Source organism: Saimiri boliviensis, chromosome 1 (genome assembly GCF_048565385.1).
Source record: "Saimiri boliviensis isolate mSaiBol1 chromosome 1, mSaiBol1.pri, whole genome shotgun sequence".
Taxonomy (NCBI): domain Eukaryota; kingdom Metazoa; phylum Chordata; class Mammalia; order Primates; family Cebidae; genus Saimiri; species Saimiri boliviensis.
Genome location: NC_133449.1, coordinates 194,579,408 through 194,605,565, shown reverse-complemented (window position 1 = coordinate 194,605,565; position 26,158 = coordinate 194,579,408). Strand labels below are relative to the sequence as shown.

The following is a 26,158-nucleotide window of genomic DNA, read 5'->3' as shown; positions in this document are numbered from 1 at the left end:
TAGCTCAGGTAGGTGGCCACTTGGGGGCCACACACCCAGATAATTTTCACAAAATTCAGAAGCTACACACTCACTTTGTCACCATCACCACTTGACACCCTGCACTGTCCCTGTGGGAGCCCCCGTTACAATGAGACTTCGCGGCTCCTCCAGGAGGTGGCGTCTGCCTCCCCAGCCCTTGGACCTGGGCGGCGTCTGCCTCCCCAGCCCTTGGACCTGGGCTGGCCTCGTGATGTGCTAATGGGATTCAGTGAAGTGACCCAGCGCCAGTTCTAAGCCCAGGCCTTAAGAGGCCCTGCCCCGCTTCCTCCCTTGAACCCCTTCCCAGCCTCATGAGAACAAACCTGCTCGCCTGTGGGCTGGTGCCACCTGGAGTTGGAGGAGCCTGGTTTCAGCTCAGGATGTCCTAGTGCAGCTGACAGCTAGCCCCTGAACGGGTCAGAGAGCCCAGTCAAGGCCAGCAGAGCCGCCTGCTCACCCTACAACTGACCTTGAACATGCGGAAAGCCAGAAAAGCTGCCCTGGTAACCCACAACTCGTGAGCGAGGAGCAACGCGCACTTGATGCTGCTGCTGAGTTTCGAGGTAGTTTGTCACCATCTTGAATCAGGAGCTAATGGGTGCAGTCCCAACCCCCGACAACCTGTATTGCTCTCAGGGCCTCACATGCATGGGTGACCTGCACCCCCTCGGAAGCACCACACCCCCCATACTGCCCAGTCCTGTGCTCTCCTTCCATCTCGGGGTATGACAGGTGGCACCCAATAGCTGAGTCCTCACAACAGACAGTCTCCACAGCCTGGGTCTTCTTCCTATGTCCCCCAGGTGAGTCAAGCTGCCCTGACCTCCTGCCTCACTTGACCCCACCTCCCGAGGCCCCTGCACAGCCCTGCTTTCCCAGACCCCCACAGCAGGAGGCTGCCCATGGGCCCTTTGCACTGTGGTGAGCTCTGAGCTCTGTACAAAGTGCACCCACCTGTTCAGATGGGCTGCAGGGAGCCGTGTCCAGAGACATGGCTGGTTCTCAGGGCATCACCCAGTCATTGGTTCTGGGGAGGCTGACCACATGCAGGGCTGGAAGTCTTTTCCCTGCTACCCGCTGACCCACCACCTGCAACGCTGTGACCGCAGTGTGGGGCTGCAGGCTGAGGCTCACCCAGGGTGGCACAAAGACACACACATGCATACACTTGCATATATACGCACACACATGCATGCACACACGGGCACACATATACACGCACACATGCATGCACACAGACATGCGCACACATGCACACAAGCATACACACATGCACACACACATGCACACAGGCACACATGCACACGTGTGCACACACAGGCACAGATACATGTGCATACAGGCAGGCATACATGCACACACATGCATGCACACACATGTGCTGCATATAGGCATGCATACACAGGTATACGCACATACATGCACACACGTGCATATGCAGGTACGCACACATACCTACGTGCACACTGCCTTGGCTCGTTGAGGACCTGCTCATTTCCTCTCTCTTCCAGGGCATACATGTGGCAAACATGACTCTGAGGGTTCCATAGGCCACCTGGCAAGCCGTGCCCCTGGGCTGAGGTCTGCACTCTATCTCCGCACCTGGTGGGTTGAGGGTCGGGCTCTTCTCTGTGCCCAGCAGGTTTCTCACACAGAACCTGACAGTCTGCATGGCTGCACAGGCCACGAATGACAGCCCCTTCCAGGGATGCCTGTTCCTGGAGAACGCCAGGGCTCATGGCTGCCGTCGGGGATGCATTGGCACTCACCTACCCTGGCACCAGAATTGCCCAGAGATGCCACCCCTCCCACGCCCTGGCCCCTTCTCCAGTCCCGGTCACACTCAGGATAAACCCCAGCTCCTGTGTGACCTGGGTCCCCCAGCCCTCCTGCCTCACCTCATCCCTTCTCCCCACTCCAGCCACAGTGGCCTCCCGATACTGCTTTCCACCAGGGGCCTTCCACCTGAAGTGCCTCTCCTCAGCCTTGCCCTTCAGCCAGCTCCTTCTTATTCCTTAGATCTCAGCTTGGAAGTCACCTCCTCCAAGAGGCCTTCCCAGACCACCCCACCAAAAGGAGCCCCCCACTCCACACAGACCCTGCCTGCTCTCACAGTCTTTCCCACGTGTGGAAATGGTCATGTTGGATGTTATTTTGCTTATGTGTGTCTCATTGCTCAATGACTGTCTCCCTGAGGGGGGACACCTGGGCCATCTTGCTTCCTGATGCATCCTTTGTGCCTAGAATCACACATGGGATCAGCAGGTACTCAGTGATAGCTTTTTTTTTTTTTTTTTTTTGGAGATGGAGTCTCACTCTATTGCCCAGGCTGGAGTGCAGTGGTGAGATCTTGGCTCACTGCAACCTCTGCCTCCCGGGTTCAAGCAATTCTCTTGCCTCAGCCTCCCAAGTAGCTGGGATTACAGGTGCCCACCATGACACCTGGCTATTTTTTGTGTTTTTAGTAGAGATGGGATTTCACCATGTTAGTCAGGCTGGTCTCGAACTCCTGACCTCAGATGATCCACCCACCTTGGCCTCCTAAAGTGCTAGGATTTCAGGCATGAGCCACTGTGCCCAGCCAGGGATGATTTCTTGAGTGATGGGTCACTGCTGCCCGCATCCCCTCACACACTCACCCTGCAGGCTGAGGTTCCTGAAGGGCTTGGGGAGAGGCCCGGAGGGGCTCCCAGTGAAGGCCAACACCTGGCCATTCCACAGCACCACGTGGCGCAGGACACAGGTCCCATGAGCTCGCTTCTATGTGGTCTACAGGACCAGCTCCCCGGGAAGAGTGCTGAGCTGGAAGAGAATGATGGTGTCACAGGGGAACTTGACACACGCTTCTGCCTGGGATGGGAAAGGAGAGAAGTTTGCAGAGGAGGAAAAAGGGAGTATTTGTGGATCATTTATAGTTTCCTGCGTGACAACATATGTCAGGTAATCAAAAAGCCAAATGCTTCCTAAGGATGAGCAGATACTGTAAAGGAGAGGAGCGGGTGAGGGGGCTATGGCCAACTGGAGACAGCACAGAATAGTCACCTCTCAACTCTGTGGCCAAGCTGTGTGGCTCTGGGCACGTTTTTCAACCTCTCTGAGCCTCAGTTTCCTAGACAATGGAGGCAAGAAAGTGTCAACCTTGGCAAGATAATATGAATGGTTCACTCAGCCCAGGGCTAGATCATGGAGAGGAGCTTGTAGGAGCCACGCAGTGGTATTGAGATTTCTCAATCATGTACTGAGCATGTATTATACTCCCAAGCCAGTGCTGAGCACCTGGGTACAAAGATAGCCAAGACCTGGTCCTGGCCCTTATGGGGCTTCCAGGCTGACAAAGAGATAGTCACAGGACAGAAAATGATGAGACAAGGATGGTCAGAGAGGCATTAAGGGAGAAAAGAATGCAGAGAAGCAAGCTTGGGGAGGAGGCAGGGAAGAGCATTCCAGGCAGATGGAACAGCCTGTGCAAAGGCTCAGAGTGAGTCGCTGTCCCTGCTGGTAGAGACTATAGTCTGAGGGTAACTTGAGGGCACTGCAGGGGGACTGCTGGCGTGGAGTCGGAAGTTTGCTTTTTTTTTCCTGAGATGGAGTCTTGCTGTGTTACCCAGGCTGGAGTGCAGTGGTGCGATCTCTGCTCATTGCAACCTCCCCTCCCAGGCTCAAGAGAGTCTCCTCACTCAGCCTAATGAGTAGCTGGGACTACAGGCATGTCACCATGCCTGGCTAATTTTTTTTTTTATTTCAGTAGAGATGGGTTTTCACTACCCTGGCCAGGCTGGTCTTGACCTCCTGACCTTGTGATCTGCCCACCTTGGCCTCCCAAAGTGCTGAGATTACAGGCATAAGCCACCAAGCCTGGCCTTCCTTTAGATTTTCAAATGGCTGGCGCTTATCATCCATGGCTAGCTCAAGAGCCATCTCCTCGGTGGAACCTTCCCTGGCCACCTAATCTAAATATGCTCCCTGTCCACTCTCAGTCCCTTCAGTGCGTTTTCTCCATATCACACTACTCTCTGGCATATTTGTGTGATTTCGGGTAGTTAATCTCCCCCACTAGAGTGCACATTTAATGAAAAGGAAGGATGGATCAGTTCCATTTTAGGTCACACCCCAGCTTCTAAAATAGTGCCTGGCACCTAGTAGATGCTCAATAAATAATGCAAAAGGAAGAAGGGATGGATATAGACACCGGCTGATAATCTACTCCAGCAAATTTTGTCTATTTCACAGCCTTGCCTGCCCTTCCCTCCCAGGAACCAGCACATTAGGACAATTTCTCTTTTCTCAAAGGGCTGTCCCAGGAGCCCCCACCCCCACGCCAGCATGCCCTGGGCCTGGGCTGTCCTCCACACACCTGTAGGAAAGTCTGTTCCAGCTTCACGAAGTTGGTGAGACTGGCCTTAGCAGCTATCAGCTGGGTGCTGGTGTGAAAACGACGCCCCTCCACGCCCCAGGCAAACGTGCTCTGAACCTCACACTTGAAGTAGCATAGCTAGGTCAGAGGAAAAAAAAAAAAGAATGATAGATCTCCTAATCAAGGCTCTGATGGAACATTTAAGCAGATATTGGCGCCTCCCAAAGCCCCAGGCCCAGGATACCCACAGCTTCCTGGGCTGGAGGAACTCTGATGAAGCAAGGGTTTGGAGCCTCAGTTCAGGCCATCAAATGTGGCCATGACAACTATCTTCTCAAGCCCTCCCTGCTATAACACTGACTTGAAAATATTTACCAGCCTCGCGCCAGCAGGCAAAAATTCTAGTTGCAGTACTGTTTCGGACAGCAGGGGGCAGTCTAGCAGAAGGGACAATGCTTGGGCTTGTGTCCGCATCAAAGACACAGAACTCCAAGTGTGGATCCACCACGGAGAGGTGAGTGATCTCCAGTTAGTTCCTTAACCATCTGAGCCTCAGCCTTCTAATCCAAAACACGATAAAGACCCCTATTTTATTATGGGTTGCTGTGAAAATTGTATGAAATAATGTGCCAACTTCAGGTTGCCTGAATAGCAGAATCACTGGGGAAAACTCAGTAAAAACATGGATTCTGGGCTCCCACTTAAAACCTACAAAAACAGAGTCTCTGAAAAGAGGTTCAAGAGCTGGTTTCTTTCTTTCTTTCTTTCTTTCTTGAGACAGAGTCTCGCTCTGTCTCCCAGGCTGGAGCTGGAGTGCAGTGGCACGATCTGGGCTCAATGCAACCTCCACCTCCCGGGTTCAAGTGATTCTCTTGCCTCAGTCTCCTGAATAGCTAAAATTACAGATATGTGCCACCATGCCCAGCTAATTTTTCTATTTTTAGTAGAGACGGGGTTTCACCATTTTGGCCAGGCTGGTCTTGAACTCCTGATCTCAGGTACTCTACCCACAAAGTACTGGGATTGCAGGCTCGAGCTGGGGCAGTGGCCTAGGAGGGAGGGGAAGTGATGCTGGCCTGAGAACAGCTGCTCTTTGCTAGAAGGAAGGAAAGAGAGGGCTTGAAGCTGGCAAGACACCGCCTTGTCCAGTGCCCCCAGGGCTAGGTTGGGACCAAGTCAACTTCCCTAAGAGAGGATCTTCCAGGATCACATTAGTGGCCCCATGCAAGGCTATTCACACACCCTGAGGCCCCAGGGCCATAGGTGTCCTGGTTAGGGCTGGACCCTGGAGCCAGGTGACCTGGGTTTGAATCCCAGCTTGGTCTCTACCTGCCTCTGGCACCATGGGCAAGCTTCTCAGTTGCCCCTCTCTGAGCCTCAGTTTCCCCATTGGTATCAAGGGTTAAGCATGGCTCTGGGCTGCAAGTCTGCCATGAGCCCATCCACGAGCTTTCTTGGGTTGGTCCCATGGGAGCCCCAGCAGGGTCTGGACAGCAGGATTGTGACCCCCGGCCGCCTCCCAGGGCTCCTTCTCACATAGCTTCCCTCCCCTCACTCCTTCAGGCCAGGGTGGGAATCGTCTCCATGTTTCCTTTTCTTTTCATTTTTCCTAGAGACAGGGTCTCTCTCTGTCACCCAGGCTGGAGTGCAGTGGTATGATCTCTGCTCACTGCAGCCTCCACCTCCCACGCTCAAGTGATCCTCCCGCCTCAGCCTCCAGAGCAGCTAGGACTACAACATGCATCAACACACCTGGCTAATTTTTAAGACATTTTGTAGAGATGGGGGGTCTCACTATATTGCCCAGGCTGGTCTCATATGTTGCTGGAGCTCCTGGGCTTAAGCAATCCTCCTACCTTGACCTCCCAAAGCACTGGGATTCCAGGCGTGAGCCACTGTGCCAGGCCTGTTTAACCCCAGGGTGCTGCACCCTCCTGTCGGGTTCCTCTCCACCCCAGGGTCTCAGCCTTGGCACAGCTGATGTCTTGGCTCATGGACTCACAGTAGTGGGTGTGTCCTGTGCACTGTAAGATGCTTATCATCATCCATGGCCTCTGTACGCTGACCCTCATAGCATCCTCCTCCCCAGTGTAGTAACCTGAAACTCCCCCAGACACTGCCGAAAGTCCCTGGGGGTGGGGGGGACTCGCCTCTAAGTGAGAACCACTGGTCTATCCCTTCAACAAGTAGCTTACTCACCCCTCCCCCGCTGCTGAGATCTGAGCGCTGGAGACTGGCTGGTGGCCCCTGACGTAGCGTACACGTGAGAACACCAAGCACCTCACCGGGCCCCCAGCCCCAAGAGCAGTGAGAGTCACTAATAAGTGTTTGGGGCCTGGGATGCACTTAGTTTCTGAGACCAAAAACTCATCAGTGCCCTGCCTGGAGAGGTTGAGGGATTTTTATAGCTGTGTGACCTTGGAAAAGTCACTTGCCCTCTCTGAGCCTTCCCGCCCACATCTGTTGATGCGAGCTGAGCAGAGGACTGAGAGGTGCTGTGTCCAACATTGGTGCACAGTAGGTGCCCAGTCAATGGTTCCTCCTCCCGACTCCTCTCCTCCTAGTGGGTGAGAGGTCTCACCTGACTGCCTGGTTCTGGCCACGGGCGTTAAGGACCAAGCAGGCCTGACAATCGCAGGTCAGCTGCAATGAGGAGCTCATCTCTTCCGCTGCCCAGCGTCCTTGGAACACGAGCTGAGGAGGGAGCAGACTGCAAGATGTGTGGGTGTAGACAGCCTGAGGAGGCCACGTGGGGACCCTCCTAGGCCAGGTGGGGACCCCGGCCAAGCTCTACAGCCCAGCATGTCCCTGTCCCCAAGCCCCACAGGGCTGGCTCATCCAGCACTCTCATGGGTGCCAAAGATGCAGGGCTGGGGTTGGCCCCTGTTACAGCTCGGCTTGGCAGTGCCCACCGAGGGACCCCAAAGGACAGCTGCAGCCTAGACATCAGCAGAGAACGTGCTCCCCGGGGGCTCCCCATCACCTGGTCTCAAGCATAGGAAAGAGTTTAGATGAAGTCAGGGGCATGGGGTATCAAGTCCACTCAGCTGTGGGGTACAGAGCTGAGAGTCCTTGCAGGAGGGGTGACATCCTGGCCCCCTGATCCCCCAGGAGCTGCCTCCTCCTCCAGCCGCAGAGTGGACTAGGGCAGGAGTTGCTGGGTAATCTGAAACAGGAGGCTATGAAAGCAGCATTGGCGCCTGGCTCTGGAACACGCTCTGTGGCTGTTGGAGGAGGGCCAGCCAGGCAGGGCGAGTTCATGCCAAGTGACAGCGGCCAGGACATGGCCCCATGGGGGTTCCTCTGCCGAGGCAGGAGGGCCCCGTGAGGAAGGACCTGGGTGCCAAGTCTGAGGCCCTATTTTGCTGCTTGCTTGCTAGGTGACCTTGGGCAAGTCACCCACACTCTCGAATGTGACCCAGAGATGATGGTGATGATGATAGTGGTCACTGTCACACCATCAGCATCACCTTTTTCTTCTTCATCACAGCAAGTGTTTCTTAAGCATTGAGTCAGGCATTCATGAGATTAATTCACTCAGTCCTCACAACCTCCACGTTACAGGTAATAGAATCATCCCTGTTTTGCAGATGAGGAGATGAGGGCACAGAGAGGCAAAGGAATTTGCCCAAGATCACACAGCCGGCAAGCAGCAGAGGTGGGGTCCGAACACTGGAGAAAGCCTTGGTAAGGACGGGGCCATCCGGCCTCTCTCTGGGACGTTGGGAGGATGAAACTATCAAATGCCCATGAATCCTTCAAAGGGGGCTGGGCACGGGGCAGGCACTGGATAAGCGGGAGGTTTGATTCTGACTCAAAACTGCAGGGCAGAAAGACACAGGCCAGAAGCCAGATGCTAATCCAGGGTACCCGTCCATACCAGCCCTGCAATTGGGAAGGCAGAGACTGCTCAGCAGACCAGGTTACAGCGATTACAAATGAAGCCTTTGTAAACTGTGAAGTGCTGGGGAAACCCAAGGCCTGGTCCTCCCCATCCACCCTGCACACAGTGGGTCCTCTGCACCCCAGGAATTGGACAGAGGGAACAGAATTTGGAGGGAGGTCCTGCCCCATCCACTCCTTACCTGGCTGAAGGGCAGGCCCAGCCTCGGAGAGCAGGCACTGTGTGGCTGGCATTGGCCAGCTGCAGCAGGTCATGCAGTGGCCAAGCCACCAGGGCTGCCAGGTTCACGCTGACCCCACCATCCCTGCCACGGAAGGCCACACTGGCCTGGGTCTGGGTCTCTAGAGGCAGAAAATGCCATGGGCTACTGAAGCAGGTTCACCGCCCTTCCCAGCCCAGGAACACACCAGACTTCAGGAGGGGCCATGCCCTGTGGCCCTCAAACACAACACCAGCAGGAAAAGGAAAGGCTCCCATGAGATGTTGGGTGGGGTCAACCCCATTTGAGCCTCCTTGACATCATCTGTCATCATTTGTCCCTGAGGATCTAGGTCGGGGTGGCTCCTCCTTTCGTGGAATTGCCGAAATGACACCTCCTCCAAGAAGCCTCCCCTGACTGCATATCTGAAGTCCCTCCCAATCCTTTGCTGCCAGGTAACCTCCAACCCATCTCCCCGGAGTGGGGTTTCTGGCACAACCTGTAATGACCTCACTCACTTACTTACTAGGTTCCTGCTCCCCTACTGCCACCCCACAAGAACAACAGCCACACCCCACCCCCAGTCCCCCCACCCCCATTTCTTTTAGGTCAGCTCCTGACACACAGCAGGGGTTCAGTGAGTGTTTTCTGAATGACTGTGGGATGAAGAGCTCTGCAGGGATTCCTGGGGATTCTCTGAGCAGCCTGCAGAGGAATCAGCATGAGGTCTGCTCTTGATAAATGGTACCCATCTGTAGCCACCTGGCCCTGGCTGGAGGGTCCCATCCCTCCCATCACCCCCCACAGAACAGGAGAGTCTGGTTCACGTTTAGGAGTTTTCTTCTTCGACTTAAATTCCCTCTGCTACACACAGAACCATCGGGTCTAGGAGCCCCAGAGCAAACAGATGGCGCCTAATCTATGTCAGAGGCCGGGTTCCCATAGGTGCAGCTCACGGCTCAGGCCCAAGTGACACTCAGCCAGGCTCCAGCACCTCCCATCTGGCCAGAAGGGTAGATGAGCCCTACAGCTCCGAGCCTCAACTTCCATATCTCTAAGGTGGGCACAGCCCACCCGCCTCAAGGGACAGTGTCTAGAGTAAATGGGGTAACACATGGGAGGGGACCACGTGTGGACCGCGTGTGGGGCATGCAGGAGGCCTGGGAAATGCTTCCTTCCTTCCTTATTCAACATTCCACCATGTGTACCTACTATGTGCAGGGCCAGAGGAGGGAGGGGACACAGTTCCCACACCCGGGGTGGGGGGGCCGGCTGTCAGAGACACCAAGAATGTTAACAACAGGCAAAGTGTCCCTGAGAGGGGGAACAGCAGACTGTGGACAGCAATGGGAGGAGGGAGAGGTCACTCCTGGCTCGGGGGGCCACACCAGGCATCCTGGCTCGGGAACTAGAGCGGCGTGGAGGTGTTGATCCAGAATGACCTCCCATCACTTGGCCACTCTGTCCCCAACAAATTCTGAGGTCAGCTCAGACTGGGGACAATTTCCTCATGTGATCCAGTCCTCCATTCATCCCTCAGGAAGCTGAGGGCCAAAAATAAGTAGTTTTTTCTTGTTTGTTGTTTATTTTTTTGAGATGCAGTCTCACTCTGTCGCCCAGGCTGGAGTGCAGTGGCACAATCTCAGCTCACGGCAACCTCCACTTCCCAGGTCCAAGTGATTCTCATGCCTCAGCCTCCTGAGTAGCTGGGACTACAGGCAGGAGCCACCATGCCCAGCTAATTTTTTTTCATAGAGACAGGGTTTCACCATGCTGTCAGGCTAGTGTCAAACCGCTTTGGCCTCCCAAAGTGCTAGGATTACAGGCATGAGCCATCACACCTGGCCCGCAAAATAAAAAAAAAATTTGAGGCCAACAGAAGATGCCCTAGGGGACTAGGGAGACCCAGGAGTCCTGAACGGTGAAGAGGCAGGTCTCCGTAATCTATATCAGGGTCAGAGGGTGGCTTCAGGTTCAATCCTTGCTCTGTCATTGCCAGCTGTGTGGCCTGGGTCAGGTGACTCAACCTCTCTAAGCCTCCATTCTTCATCTGCAGAATGAGAATGACATTGCTAACCCTACCTCATAGGCTCATTCATGCACGTTCAACACCTTCTATGTGCCCTGTGGCAAAGCAGACAAAATTCATCCCTGCCCTCATGGAGCACACATTCTGGTGATTCTAGTGTAGAGAGAATGAGGAATAAAGGTATTTGTATGCTACACGGTGTATTCAAATGACAGAACTGGAGAGAGGGTGGGAGGGGATGTGGGGGATGGGAGGGGATGTGGGGGATGGGAGGGGATGGGAGATGGAAAAAGAGGCCTCCCTGAGACGACATTGGAAAAATACCTAAGAGAAGTGAGGGAGCCAGGCAGGTGTGTGGGAGAGAGGCATTCCAGGTGGCAGGATCATCCCGTGCCCAGGTCCTGGGGCAGCACCTAGCCTGGTGTGTTAAAGAATAGCAAGGAGTGGAACAGATGGGGTCGGGGGCTGGGAGACAAGGTCAGATGGGGGAAGGGTGTGGGTTCTGACAGCTCGCAGGCCCCTCTGAGAGCTGTGGCGCTCCCCTGTGTGATGGGGACAGCTGTACTGTACTGAGCTCTCATGTGTACACAGCTTGCCTGGCATGTATTCAGTAAGTGCCCAGCTGATGCTGGCTCCTCTTATTGCTTTTATCTTTCCCCCATGATGGGTTGAACTGTGTTCCCCAAAAAGAGATATTGAAGTCCCACGCCCCTCGCCCTCTGTCCTATGAATACAACCTTATTTAAAAATAGGGTTTCGGCTGGGTGCAGTGGCTCATACCTATAAACCCAGCACTTTGGGAGGCCCCGGCAGGCAGATCACAAGGTCAGGAGTTCGAGACCAGCCTAACCAACATGGTGAAACCCTGTCTCTACTAAAAATACAAAAGTTAGCTGGATGTGGTGGTGCACTCGTAATCCCAGCCACTCAGGAGGCTGAAAGCAAGAGAATCGCTTGAACGTGAGAGGTGGAGGTTGTAGGGAGCCAAGATCACACCACTGCAGCCTGGGAGACAGAGCAAGACTCCATCTCAAAATAAATAATAAATAAAAAATAAATAAATAAATAAATAAATAAAATAAATCAGAGTCTTTACAGATGGAATTAAGTGAAAATAATGTCATATTCAAGCCGGACAGGCCCTCAATCCACTGTGGATTGTTTTGTTTTTATTTTAAGGCAAGGTCTCATTCTGTCATCCAGGCTGGAGCACAGTGTTGCCATCAGAGCTCACTGCAGCCTCGATCTTCTGGCTCAAGCGATTTTCCTGCCTTAGTCTCCTGAGTAGCTGGGACCACACTTACATGCCACCACATCCGGCTAAGATTGTATGTTAAGCCATCCGGTGTGTGGAACTTGGTTGCAGAAGTCCTAGGGAACTAATCCGCCTGCCCTGGGAGTGAGGCCATCAATGGGCAAGGCTGTCCTGGTTGTCCCAGAGCCCAGGGCCACACTGGGCTTGATGGGGTGCCACCTGGGTCCAGGCCTGAGGCTGCTGGGCTGGCCCAGGCATGGAGGAAGCCAGCTCCCCAGTCCCAGGGCTGTGCGCTGAGTGCCTTACCATGTATCTGCAGTTCTGCGCTCAGGGAGGCCTCGCCTGGGAACTCTGCCCACAGCAAAGCCTCACTGTTGTGCCAGCTCTGGCCGGAGAGTTCCAGGTGCCCATCATGGTAACAGCAGCTCATGGAGTAGTTGAGAGATGTGGGTCCCATCACAATGTGTCCAGAATGCTCAGAGCTGGAGCTGTTGTTGTGAACGTCTATGAAGACCTGGAATGATACCAAGGAGACGTTGGACCACCCTGTGTAGAGAGAGCCAGCCTGGGGCAAGCTGGCACTGGCTCCCACACACCCTGGGGTTATCAGCACCATCTGTGTTCGGAGCAGGTTTGATGACTAATGCAGTTACTACAACTAACTATGTGCAACAAGGACCCACAGAGGAAACACAGAGAAACCAATCAGGAAGTGGGGTCTGGGGAGGACGGCTGGAGAAAGACTTTGAGAAGATAAAGATGTCCTGGCTGATGTGAAACAGGTTGGCAAACCACAGCCTACACCTGTTGTTGTAAATAAAGTTTTATTGGAACACAACCCTGCCTGTTTGTCAGAGGCATTTGAACCAGAGCAGCTCCATCTTGAATAGAGGCTGGGTAAAATGCGGCTGAGACCTACTGGGCTGCATTCCCAGACGGTTAGGCATTCTAAGTCACAGGATGAGATGGGAGGTCATACAAGATATAGGTCATGTCCATATGTGGTGGCTCACTCCTGTAATCCCAGTACTTTGGGAGGCTGAGGTGGGCAGATCACTTGAGGTCCGGAGTTCAAGACCAGCCTGGCCAACATGGTGAAACTCTGTCTCTTTTAAAAAACACAAGAATTGGCTGCGCGTGGTGGTACCTGCCTATTATCCCAGCTACTGGGGAGGCTGAGGCAGGAGAATCACTTGAACTTGGGAGGCAGAGGTTGTGGTGAGCTGAGATTGCACCACTACACTCCAGTCTGGGCAACAGCGCAAGACTCCATTGCAAAAAGAAGAAAAAATGAGAGAGAGAGATGCAGGTCATAAAGACCTTGCTGATAAAACAGACTACAGCAAAGAAGCTGGCCAAAACCCACCAGGATGGCGACGAGAGTGACCGCTGGTTGTCCTCACTGCTACACTCCCACCAGTGCTATGACAGTTTACAAATATGGTGGCAACGTCAGGAAGTTACCCTACATGGTCTAAAAAGGGAGGCATGAATAATCCACCCCGTTTAGCATGTCATCAACAGAAGACCATAAAAATGGGCACCAGCAGCCCCGAATTCTTTCTTGCACAAGATCCAAGAACCCTCTCTTGGGTCTGGATTGAGATCTCCTTCCTGTAACACGTTCACGTCCTATTCTCGTGGCTGCTTCCACGACACCACAGCAGCAGAATGGAGTAGCTGCAGCAGAGACTTCGGAGCCACAGAGCCTAAGACGTTTACTGTCTGGCCCTTGACAGAAAACGTTTCTCAAACTCTGCTTCGAGATGTAATTCCCTCCCACTCCACCCCACGACCACCTCAGAAAAACCTTCAGTGAGGCCGGGTGCAGTGGCTCACACCTGTGATCCCACTGGTTTGGGAGGCTGAGGTGGGTAGATCACTTGAGGTCAGGAGTTTGAGAACAGCCTGGACAACATGGCAAAACCCCTTCTCTACTACAAATATAAAAATTAGCCAGGCATGGTGGGTTCTATAATTCCAGATACTTGGGAGACTGAGGCGGGTGGATCACAAGGTCAGGAGTTCAAGACCAGCCTGACCAACATGGTGAAACTCTATCCTACTAAAAATAGAAAAATTAGCCAGGTGTGGTGGTAGTCACCTGTAATTTCAGCTACTCAGAAGGCTGAGGCAGGAGAATTGCTTGAACCTGGGAAGCAGAGGTTGCAGTGAGCCAAGATTGCACCACTGCACTCCAGACTGGTTGACAGAGCAAGACTCCATCTGAAGAAAAAAAAAAAAAGACAATTTGCAGGACAGGATGTGAAAAGGAAAAAAAATCTAAACCAATTTTTAAATAAATGTACAAGGTTAAATGTGTGCTGTAGAAGAACCGCCACCTGCTCAGCTGCTGAGCTCACCGTCATACCTAACACAGCAAAAGAACTCACCGTCCGGGAAAAACGAAAAGCGAACCGCTGTTTCCAAAACGTATTTTACAGTTGGAATTGTTTTTCCCAAGCCCTCCTTCCAGTCCTTGGCACTGTGACAAACATTTCTCACCCTTGGGGACGTGGGGCTGGAGATGCAAAAGGGGAAAATCACCAAGGCTGAGTTTCAGCTGCCTGCATCCTGCAGCCAGGGCCAGAGGGCCATGTGCGGTTCCCAGGTCCCACCATCCACACTGGACTCATGGGGCACTGCTCTGCTGCAGTGGCCAGGCTCACCTCCACGAAGCGATTGCTCAGGGTGGTCCCCGAGTCATTCTTGAAGGTCTGGCTGACAAGGAGATGCCTCTTGCTGCCGCTCTTACCCCAGTGCTTCCCGTAACTCACCTCCAGTGATGAGCGAAGGTGGCCTGAGTCCTCCTTGTGCCAGAGCTGGAGCTGGGACACACATGAGTGGTGAACTATCCATGGAGGCCCTACCTACCCAGTCTCTGGGCCCCCTCACAGCCACCCACTCCAGACAGTTCTGTAGAAAGCACTATTTTGTTATTGTTGTTGTTTTGAGATGGAGTCTCACACTGTCACCCAGGCTGGAGGACAGTGGCACAATCTCTGCTCACTGTAACCTCTGCCTTCCCAGTTCAAGCAATTCTCCTGCCTCAGCCTCCGGAGTAGCAGGGATTACAGGCACCTGACGCTACGCCTGGCTAATGTTTGTATTTTTAGTAGAGACGGGGTTTCACCATGTTGGCTAGGCTGGTCTCAAACTCCTGACCTCGTGATTGACCTGCCTCAGCCTCCCAAAGTGCTGGGATTACAAGTGTGAGCCATTGTGCCCGGTCTTGTTTTCGTTTTTTTAAAAAAATTTATTATTTGTCTATTTTAGAGACAAAAATCTCACTCTGTTGCCTAGGCTGGAGTACAGTGGCACCATCTTGGCTCACTGTAGCCTCTGCCTCCTGGGCTTAAGTACCGCAGGATGAATAGACATAAGACTGAGGCTGAAGTGCCAGCCCTGGATCCATCCTATATGGCTATGCTATTTGGAGCAAGTTCATCTCTTGAGGATTGAGCTCAGGGTACTCAGATCACCACTTGCCTAACTCTGGTGCTCTCTCCAGACGTCCCACCTGGCTTGGGCACCCACCTTGTGGCTGAAGGCCAGGATCTGTGTGCAATGGAGCTCGTGGCCCAGCTCCAGCCTGTAGGCACCGTCTGAGCCACTCCCTGTCTGCAGCTTCTAGCCGGTGCTGCACTGGTGTGCTGGCTGCTTTGCCTGAGCTGTGAGGATCAATCCAGAGATCGCTGCCCTCCTCTGCCAGGGAGCCCTTCACCACGGCTCCAAGAGGAGAAGGGCCCAGCCCAGCCCAGCCTCAGCCATGCCCCACCTCCCCCGGCTCCGTGCTCTGCTCCACCTGTCACTCCATCAGAACCTGTTGGTGGGGAGGTCTTAAGAGATGGGTGAATGTCCCCTCAACAGACACGTTTTTTTTTTTTAATGAGCAGGTACTAAGTCCTACTCAGAGCCCACAGAATGGCTAATGGAAAATCCTGTGGTGACAGCATATCTTAGCTCGCAGAGTCACAGCCACAGGAAACAAGGCAGGCCCTGCTACGTCCACCTGCCCCACAGCCAGGAGTGCGGTGCCTTACCCTGGAGGCTGTGCTCCATCCTCAGGGAGTTGGTCCAGAGCTGGCCTCAGTGCTGCAGCAGGCCAAGGGCATGCAGCCCTGCCAGCCCTGGCACGAAGAGCTCAGCACCCAGGGTGGCCACCCACCGTCCACCCTCCTCCTTTCTCTCCAGCAGTGCTGCAGGGACAGAGAGCAGGCAGATGAAAGGGTCAGCCCCTTGGGACCAAAACCCCCAGCCCCAGGCAGAGAGGGGACTCAGGAATCCCCCAAGGGCCTTGGGGTTGGGGACTCCTTGAAGAGCCAACATCTATGCCCTGCACAACAGGCTACAGACAGCCTGATCACGGCTCACTGCAGCCTTGACTGCCCAGGCTCAGTCAATCCTCCCACCTAAGCCTCCCAAGTAGCTGGTACTACAGACATGTGCCACCACACTTGGTTCATTTTTGTATTTTTTTTTTTTTTTTTGAAACAGGGGTCTCATTATATTGCCAAGGCTGATCTTGAACTCCTGAGCTCAAGCAATCCTCCTGCCTTGGCTTCCCGAAGTGCTGGGCTTATAGGCATGGGACACTGCTTGGCCCAAAAATAAAGTAGAATGAGCCTGGGTGCAGTGGCTTGTGCCTATAATCCTAGCACTTTGGGAGGCCAAAGTGGGCAGATTTCCTGAGGTCAGGAGTTCGAGACCAGCCTGGCCAACATAGTGAAACCTCGTCTCTACTAAAAATAAATAAATAAACAAACCAGATGTGGTGGGCACATATAATCCCAGCTACTCTGGAGGCTGAGGTAGGAAAATTGCTTGAACCCCAGAGGCAGAGGTTACAGTGAGCCAAGATTGCGCCACAGCATCCAGTCCCAGCAACAGTGCGAGATTCTGCCTCAAAAAAAAAAAAAAAAAAAAAAAAAAAAAGGTAGAATGAAAGAAAATCAAATAGGACAGATGAGAAAAGAATTAACCAGGTATCATGGGTTGTCGGGTAAATTTCACCTTCTGAAGCTTCTGCTTCTGCAACACTGAAGGTCAGCCAGAATGCACAGGTGGAACTGGGCCAGCTGTTATGACTTCCAAACACCCACATGAGGTGGTCAACAGCCACTGCTCCAAGTGCCCCTGGCCCCAGCTCCTGTCCTTACCTTGGAATCTTTCAGAACCCTTAAGCGGCACACCCAGGCACCGCCACCCCAGCTCTGGCACAAGGCCAGCACCTGCTCAGCCTGTGTGTGTGTTTAAATGCCCAGTGTATTTTAAATCAAAATGTTACCTTGTTTCTTATCATGGGTCAGAATAAAAACAGCCCAAAATCTGCTATTTTAAGGTTTGTGGGGGCAGTTGGAGATTGGGAGAGGTTCTGGGGGCTCACACTGAGCCTGTGTCTGTCCTTAGATGGGATGTTGATATTGAGAGGCTGGGGTGATAAGACCATCAGGAGGCACTTGGCCCACACCCTAGCCCGGCCACGGAGAAAATGGGGCACAAGGTGTCTCATCTCCTACCTGTCACGTGGGCCTGGTCACTCAGCAGATGGCTCAGCGATGCGGAGAAGGCCAGCTTGCTGCCCACCTGCCGTGTGAGGTTCCCTGTAAAGATGACAGGCTGCCCCCATCACCAGTTTCTTCTCCAGCTGCTCCTGGAACCGCTCGGCCTCGCCACCCATGGGTGGCTGCAGACCACTCCAGCCCTGGAAAGGTCTCAGTGTCACCTGGGAGGATAGGCGTGGCCAGCAAGCCCAGTCATGATCACACAAGCTGGGACTGGAGAGAGGGCCAGAGAGCCCAGCTAACGGCTTTCTGTGCCGATCCTTCCCTAGCGTTTGCTTTTTCTTGAGACAGAGTCTCACTCTGTCACCCAGGCTGGAGTGCAGTGGCGGGATCCTGGCTCACTGCAACCTCTGCCTCCCGGATTCAAATGATTCTCCTGCCTCAGCCTCCCAAGTAGCTGGGATGACAGGCACACACCACTGTGCCCAGCTAATTTTTGTATTTTTAGTAGAGACAGGGTTTTGCTATGTTGGCCATGCTGGTCTCAAACTCCTGATCTCAAGTAATCCGCCCACCTTGGCCTCCCAAAGTGCTGGGATTACAGGCGTGAGCCACTGTGCCCAGCTCTTCCCCAATTGTTTAAACTCCAGATTTCTCAAAATTCGAAACCTGTGTTACAAACTCAGACATAAATACAAAGGACTCCTCTTCTCTCCTTGACAACTCCCTCGTTGGATCCATCAGAAACTCAGTCGACTGTAGCGACGGAATGCGACTAGGATCAACCCCTTCTGCCACCTCCGTTGCCGCACCAGCTCCAGCCCTGGTCATCACGCCTGTCTCACTGCAGCATCCTCCCAGCTCTCCCAGCTCCCATCCCGCCCCTGGTAACTGATCTCCACGTGGTGATCAGACACGTTGAATGATGGATGGCACACTAGCATTTCTTACAGTACAATTCAAAGTCCTTGAGAAGGCCAGTGAAGCCAGAACTTTGTGGGTCAGTGGTGCAGACACTGGCAGGTGGGCCACGGGGATGGCTCACTACACACTCCAAGGCCCCCCACGGGACATACTCTAGAAAAGCCATGAGCAACTGCAAATACCATCTTTGATGGCCCCGCCAACCTGCAGACCCACCCCACACACCCCTCTGATGGCCACTAACTGGTCAGTTCACCCAAAAGATGTCAAAACAACACTTGCTATTACCAGACCATCGCGACTTAATGCTGTCTTTCCCTGATCCCCACAGATGTGTGCAAATGTGTGTACGAATGTGTGTACAGATGTATCTGTACATGGATGTGTATGTATACAGAAGTGTGTGTGGATATACACAGGTATGTGTGTACGAATGTGTGGCTATGGATGTGTCTATATGTAGACGTGTATGAACGTGTATGTATATGGATGTGTATGGATGTGTGCAAAGATGTGTATATACATGGATGTGTGTATATGAATGTATGTGTACAGATATGTCTCCACGTGGATGTAGACACTTGCAGCCCTTTCTGCTGTCAGGTGCATCCTAGCGCCGGCTCTATCCAGTCTGCATCAGAGGCTGCGCGGTGGTGTCAGAGCTTCCTCAGGGTGCACGTGAACACAGTGAGCACAGAATTTCTCACCCAAACCACAACACTTTGCAATTAAAGAGAACACTAGTTACAAATGCATCAGGTCAGCAGGTGTAAGCTGGGGCTCTCCAGGTAACCCAGGACCCAACCCCCACACACCAGGGGAGAGGGTGCCAAACAGAACACTTCCCACACCAACCTTAAATCCCATCAACTTTGAGACAAGTTGAACTCAAGCTCATGAGCTCATATGCCTCAGTTTCCTCATCTTGTATGGGGTTACAGAGAGGACTTGAAGAAAGGACCTCATGTCTGCTGAAACAGGCTCCAGAAAGTTCTAGAGTGCCAGGTGCTACTGTAATTGTGATGAGTCTGGGGCAGATGGAACTAGAATTTCTCCAAAGGCAAATAAACATTTCCAGGCTGCAGACAGCTCTATAGGGAGTGGCAGGAAGGTCCGCGGGGAGGTATAGGCAATCCATGCTTACACATTTAGCAAACAACGAGAAGTTCAGGAGCCCCTGGGAGTTCCAGAAAGGAGGCGTAAGTTTCAGCCATTAGGCAGGTGTGGCTTTAGGAGGAAGACGGTTCTCCCCTGATGTGGATCTTCTCCCCACCCAGGCTGACAGCAGAGCTGGAAGTGGAAAGTGCATTTATGCAGCAAGACATTCAGCCCTGGCTTCAGATGCTCCACTCCAGGTCTCTCTGAGAAGACACTGGAAACTGAGGCAGAATCAGGAGATCCACTGCTGAACGTGTCCAGGGGTCATTGCGGGGTCAAGTCTAAAGCTGCTATTTGTACCTGGCCGGAGTGCAGTGGCACAATCTTGATTCACTGCAACCTCCACCTCCCAGATTCAAGCAATTCGCCTGCCTCAGCTTCAGGCATGCACTGCCACGCCCAGCTAATTTTTGTATTTTTAGTAGAGACAGGGTTTCACCATCTTGGCCAGCCTGGTCCCAAATTCCTGACTTCAAGTGATCCTCCCTCCTCAGCCTCCCAACATTTGTATACTTTTAAAAGTCATTGATATGCTTGAAAAGGGGATAGAAATTTTAAATCTTATCCCCAGGATGGAGTAGACAGACACAAAACTTCAACACAATGACAAGGGCTTCAAGTGACTCACTAAGTTCCATCCAGGTAACCTAGGGTAAGAACCCTTGAAAAGCACCTGCTAAGATGAAAATGAGCCTGGACAACGTAGTAAGACCCATCTCCACAAAAAAGAAAAAAAATAGAAGAGCACGGTAGCACAGGCCTTAGTCCCTGCTACCCAGGAGGCTGAGGCAAGAAGACTGCTTGAGCCCAGGGGTTTGAGGCTGCAGTGAGCTAGGATCACACCACTGCATAGAAGACCTTGTAAAAGAGAAAAGTGGGGGAGAGAGAAAATGGGGGAAGGGGGGGGAAAGACACGAGGGAAAGGGAGGGAAAGAGGTAGGAAGAGAAAAAGAGAGGGAATAGAGGGAGGAAAAGGAAAGAAAAGAAAAAAATAGGAAGAAAAGAGAAAACAAATGAGAAAAAACATACAAACCTTGCGGCCAGGGAATTCCACTGTGAAGAATGTGCTCTGCAGAGAGAATGGTGTTCATGGGAGAATGTTTGTAAGAGAGGAAACCTGGGAAAAACTCAAGAGCACTTCATTAGGAAACTAGCTAATACGTTCCATTCCATGGACTATTACATGGCCATTCACACTACATGGGAGACGCTGACTTTTTTTTAAGTGGAGACATTAACTCCATGTGCTGATTGTGTGCAAAGATCATCTTGGAAAGGAATCGCCAGAAAAACCCTAACAGCGGTTGGCTTTCAGGAGGGGTGGGAGAGAGGCTTTAAGGCTGTACCAGCACCAACCAATAGAGCTTTCTGCAATGAGGACCATGTTTCAGGGCCACCTGCAGCTGTGGAGCACCTGGAATGTGGCCCACGCAGCCAAAGAACCAGATCTTTCATTTTCTTTAATGTTAATTCCTTTAGCTGTTTTTTTTTGTTTGTTTGTTTGTTTGTTTGTTTTTTGAGATGGAGTCTCACTCTGCTGCCCAGGCTGGAGTGAAGCTTCGTGATCTTGGTTTACTGCAACCTCTGCCCCACTCCAAGTTCAAGCAAGCTGTTCTCCTGCCTCAGCTTCCCTGTAGATGGGATTACAGGAGGTCACCACCATATCTGACTACTTTCTGTGTTTTTAATAGAGATGGGATTTCACCATGTTGGTCAGGCTGTTCTCAAACTCCTGACCTCAGGTGAGCCACCTGACTCGGCCTCCCAAAATGCTGGGATTATAGGCCTGAGCCATCATACCCAGCCTCACTTAGATTTCAATAAATACATATGCCACTGGCTACCATACGGGAGACTCAGTTCTGTACCCTGCCATAGCTTTTGAACTTTGAATCATTTAAATGCATTGACTATTTATTTAATTGTAGAACTTAATAGAATAGTATTTAGATAGAATTAATCTAAATGAAATCTACAATAGAATTTAAATTGTACCAGCACATGCTGATATATAAAAAGATTGTCAGGGTGTGTGTGTGTGTGTGTGTGTGTGTGTGTGTGTGTGTGTGTGTGTGTGTACGTATGTATATTTCTTTTTTTTTTTTTTTTTGAGTTGGAGTCTTGCTCTGCCACCCAGTCTGGAGTGCAGTAGTGCGAACTTGGCTCACTGCAACCTCCCCCTCCAGGGTTCAAGTGATTCTCCTGCCTCAGCTTTCTGAGTCACTGGGATTACAGGCACGCATCACCAGGCCCAGCTCATTTTTGTATTTTTAGTAGAGAAGGTGTTACACCATGTTGGCCAGGCTGGTCTTGAACTGCTGACCTCAAGTGATCCACCTCCCTCAGGTTTCCAAAGTGCTGAGGATTAGAGGCATAAGCCACCATGCTCAGCTGCAAAGGTATATTTTTGAGTAAAAAGAGCAAGGTACAAACAAAAAATGGGGACTAGCTGGGCATGGTGGCTCATGCCTGTAATCCTAGCACTTCGGGAGGCTGAGGTGGGAAGATCAGTGGAGCGCAGGAGGTCGAGGCTACAGTGAGCCACATTTGCACCACTGCCCTCCAGCCTGAGTGACAGAGCAAGATCCTGCCTCAAAGAAAGATTAAAATTAAAATTAAAATACCAAAACCTAAGCATGACAATTGGGTTTTCATGCTATTTGTGATATATGACTTCCTCAAAACTTGTTATGACATCATCACTTCACCCATCTGATGTGAAAAAGAAAAAATAGAACCCAGAAACCCAAACTAAAAATATTTGCAAATCTATAGTGTTACGCATTGTCCCGTCTCTCCCCGAAAGACGCTGAAGCCCTACACCGCAGGGTCTGTGGATGTGACTTTATTTGGAAATAGGCTCTTCACATGTGATCAAGCTAAGCTGAGGTGATGAGGGTGAACCCTAATCCCGTGTGCCTGATGTCCTTATAAAAAGGTGATGTGCAGACACAGACACCTACAAAGGGAAGACAATGCCAAGACAGAGACAGAAGGCCACCTACAAGCCAAGAACTCTGGAGCCTGCAAGAATCCAGGAGCGAGACCTGGGACAGACCCTCCCTCACAACTTTCGCAGGAAAAACAAACAAAAACCCCTTGATTTCACACTCCTGGCCTCCAGAACTGTAAGAATAAGTCTCTGGTTGAAGCCACACAGTTTGGGGTACTTTGTTAAGGCAGCGCTGGGAAATGAATGCAGATTTCATGGGGCGTTCGTCAAGACTGCTGCAGGAAATGTGGGACATGGCATGCTTGAGCTTACCATTCATACCTTTCTCTATTCCGAATTCTTTTTTTGAGAGACAGGGTCTTACTCTGTCACCCAGGCTGGAGTGCAGTGGCACAAGCATTGCTCACTGCAGCCTCTACCTCCTGGGCTTCAGCAATTCTCTTGCCTCAGCCTCCTGAGTAGCTAAGTCTACAGGCATGTGCCACTGTGCCTGGCTAACTTTTTAAAAAATGTTTTGTAGAGGTGGGGTCTTGCTATGCTGCCCAGGTTTACCTGGAACTCCTAGCCTCAAGTGTTCCTCCCACCTTGGCCTCCCAAAGTTCTGGGATTACAGGTATAAGCCAATGTAACTGGCTTGCCTTTTTGTTTTTTTGAGACAGAACCTTGCTCTATCACCCAGGCTGGAGTGCAGGAACATGACCTCAACTCACTGCAACCTCTACCTCCTGGGTTCAAGCAATTCTTCTGCCTCAGACTCCCAAGTAGCTCAGATTATAGGCACCTACCACCACATCCAACTAATTTTTATATTTTTATTAGACACAGGGTTTTCACCATTTGGCCAGTCTGGTCTTGAACTCCTTACTTCAGGTGATCTGCCCACTTCAACCTCCCAAAATGCTGTGATCTTGGCTCACTGAGACCTCTGCTCCTGGGTTCAAGCAATTCTCCTGCCTCAACCTTCCAAGTAGCTGGGATAACAGGCGCCTGCCACCATGCCTGGCTAGTTTTTGTACTTTTAGCAGAGATGGGGTTTCACCATGTTGGCCAGACTGGTCTTGAACTCCTGACCTCATGTGATCCACCCGCCTCAGCCTCCCAAAGTGCTGGGATGACAGGCATGAGCCACTACACCCGGCCTACTTCTGTTATTATAATACTTACACAACTCACCATAACGTAGAATCAGTGGGAACCCTGAGCTTGTTTTCCTGAAACTAGATGGTCCCTTCTGGCGGTGACGGGAGATGGTGATGGATCATCAGGCATTAGATTCTCATGAGGAGCATGCAGCCCAGCTCCCTTGAATGTGCAAGGAGCAGTGTAGGGAAGGTGGAAGACGATGCATCTTTAGGAGAGTTGATCAGTTCTGGGACACCAACACCAGCAATCTCCTCTATTGGTGACCTTTTACCAGGGAAGATTCGAGACAGCAATCGTTCAACTCTTCTAGCAACAATTCAGGAACATGGTTACCCTACAATCAACTTAGGTATTGCAGGAGACAACCCAGATGACTTACTCAATGCCTTGAATGAGGGTATCAGTCGTGCTGATGTCATCATCACATCGGGGGGTGTATCCATGGGGGAAAAGGTATGAAAGATAGGGCTCATAAAAATTTATCTACTACAATGTTCTTGCATATGGTTGATTAACTGTGGCCGGTAGGCATCTGGTATTCAAAGCCCGGCTCCCACAGAGCTGAAAAGCTGTGGGGCTTCAGAAATTACTGCTCTCTCTGAAAGGGATACAATGTGGGTAGGTCAGGGAGCTTACCCTCAGGAGCAACCTGGAGAATTCCACAACTTGCAGAATGGTTTTTGCTATTCCCCTGGAGACCTGATCTGTTCCTCACTCTATTGTACTAAATTAGGACATCCTTTATACATGATATTTACTACCAGGGTAAAGCTCTAAGATCCTTCCTTCTGCTCAGATTAAAACATGATTCACTCCACCCCCAGAACAACCAGTTCACCCACCATATATTCCAAATCTACCAAGAATACTTAGCTCTCCTTCCCCACAAGGAAGAAAGGGAGGATTAGGCATTCCTTTTGCTCCTCTTTACAAAATAATAATAAAAATGAAAATATGGCCAGGAAAAAAAAAAGTCTACAGTAGGGTTTGAACTCATGTGAGAATCTAACACTGTCACTGATCTGACAGGAGGTGGAGCTCAGGCGGTGATGCCAAGGATAAAGAGTAGCTGTGAACAACAGATGAAGCCTCCCTCACTCATCGGCTGCTCACCTGCTGTGCTACCTGCCCAGTTCCTAACAGGTAAGCCGGGCACAGTGGCTCATGCCTGTAATCCCAGCACTTTGGGAGGCTGAGGCATGTGGATCACCTGAGGTCAGGAGTTCAAGACCAATCTGACCAACATGGAGACACCCTGTCTCTACTAGAAATACAAAAATTAGCCTGGTGTGGTGGCTTATACCTGTAATTCCAGCTACTCAGGAGTCTGAGGCAGGAGTCACTTGAATCCAGGAGGCGGAGGGTGTGGTGAGCCAAGATCACGCCATTGCATTCCATCCTGAGTAACAAGAGCGAAACTCCATCTAAAAAAAAAAAAAATCCTGAGTGCGATGGCTCACACTTGTAATCCCAAAACTTTGGGAGGCCGAGGCAGGCAAATCACCTGAATAAAGGAGTTAGAGACCAGCCTGGCCAACATGGTGAAACCCTGTCTCTACTGAAAATACAAAAATTAGCCAGGTGTGGTGGTGCATGCCTGTAATTCCAGCTACTCAGGAGGCTGAGGCAGGAGAATTGCTTGAACATCGGAGGTGGAGGTTACATTGACCTGAGATAGCACCATTGCACAGAGTGAGACTCTGCCTAAAAAAAAAAAAAGCAACCAGAAACAGAAAAGGCCACAGGCTGGTACTGATTCATGGCCTGGGGGGGTTGGGATCCCAGCTGTAGACAATATGTAATGATCAAATCAGGGTAACTCAGAGAGTCATCACCTCAAATATTTATCTTTTGTTTTGGGAACATGAAAATCCTTCTCTTCTAGCTATCTTGAAATACACAAATAAATTCTCATTCACTGTAATTGTCCTTGTGTACTATTGATTACTGTAACTTATTCCTTCTAGCTAGGACTTCTTGTCTTTCATTCATTCATTTTTAAAATTATTTTTATTTATTTTTGAGACAGAGTCTCGCTCTTTCCCGACAGGCTAGAGTGCAGTGGTGTGATCTCGACTCACTACAACCTCCACCTCCGGGGTTCAGGCCATTCTCCTGCTTCAGCCTCCTGAGTAGCTGGGATTACAGGCATGTGCCACCATTCCTAGCTAATTTTTGTATTTTTAGTAAAGATGGGGTTTTACCACATTGTCCAGGCAGGTCTCGAACTCCTCACTTCAAGCAATCCACACACCTTGGCCTTCCAAAGTGCTGGGATTACAGGCATGAGCCACAACACCCGGCCATTCGTTCATTCTTACATTCATTCATTCATTCCACTAATAACTACTATCTGGTTATCATATACCCAGCAGGGTTCCAGGCTCTGGGGAAACAGCAGTGAGCAAAGCAAAGTTGCTGCTCTCTCAATGGATCCATCATTCTAATGAGGGGGAGAGAGACAGGCCATCCATAAACAAACCAGCAACACAGAAAACACATCGGGTGGAAGGCACTACGAAGAATAAATATGAAAGCAAGTGCAGCCAGATGCAGTGGCTAATGCCTGTAATCCCAACATTCTGGGAGGCTAAGGTGGATGAATCCCTTGAGGTTAGGAGTTCAAGACCAGCCTGGCCAACATGGTGAAATGCCATCTCTACTAAAAGTACACAGACAAAAAATGAGCCAAGCTTGGTGGCACCAGCCTGTAA

The 26,158-nt window shown here is 51.4% G+C and overlaps 1 long non-coding RNA gene and 2 pseudogenes across 1 annotated transcript in view; 1 reads left to right on the top strand and 2 right to left on the bottom strand.

Moving 5' to 3' along the window:
* Positions 1–26,158, bottom strand: part of LOC141582884 (uncharacterized) — a 154,282-nt gene that overhangs the window by 48,249 nt on the left and 79,875 nt on the right. The gene's annotated exons all lie outside the window — the stretch shown is intronic.
* Positions 1–26,158, bottom strand: part of LOC120365306 (uncharacterized) — an 81,389-nt pseudogene that overhangs the window by 18,974 nt on the left and 36,257 nt on the right.
* Positions 21,969–22,066, top strand: LOC120365928 (small nucleolar RNA U13; annotated as a pseudogene).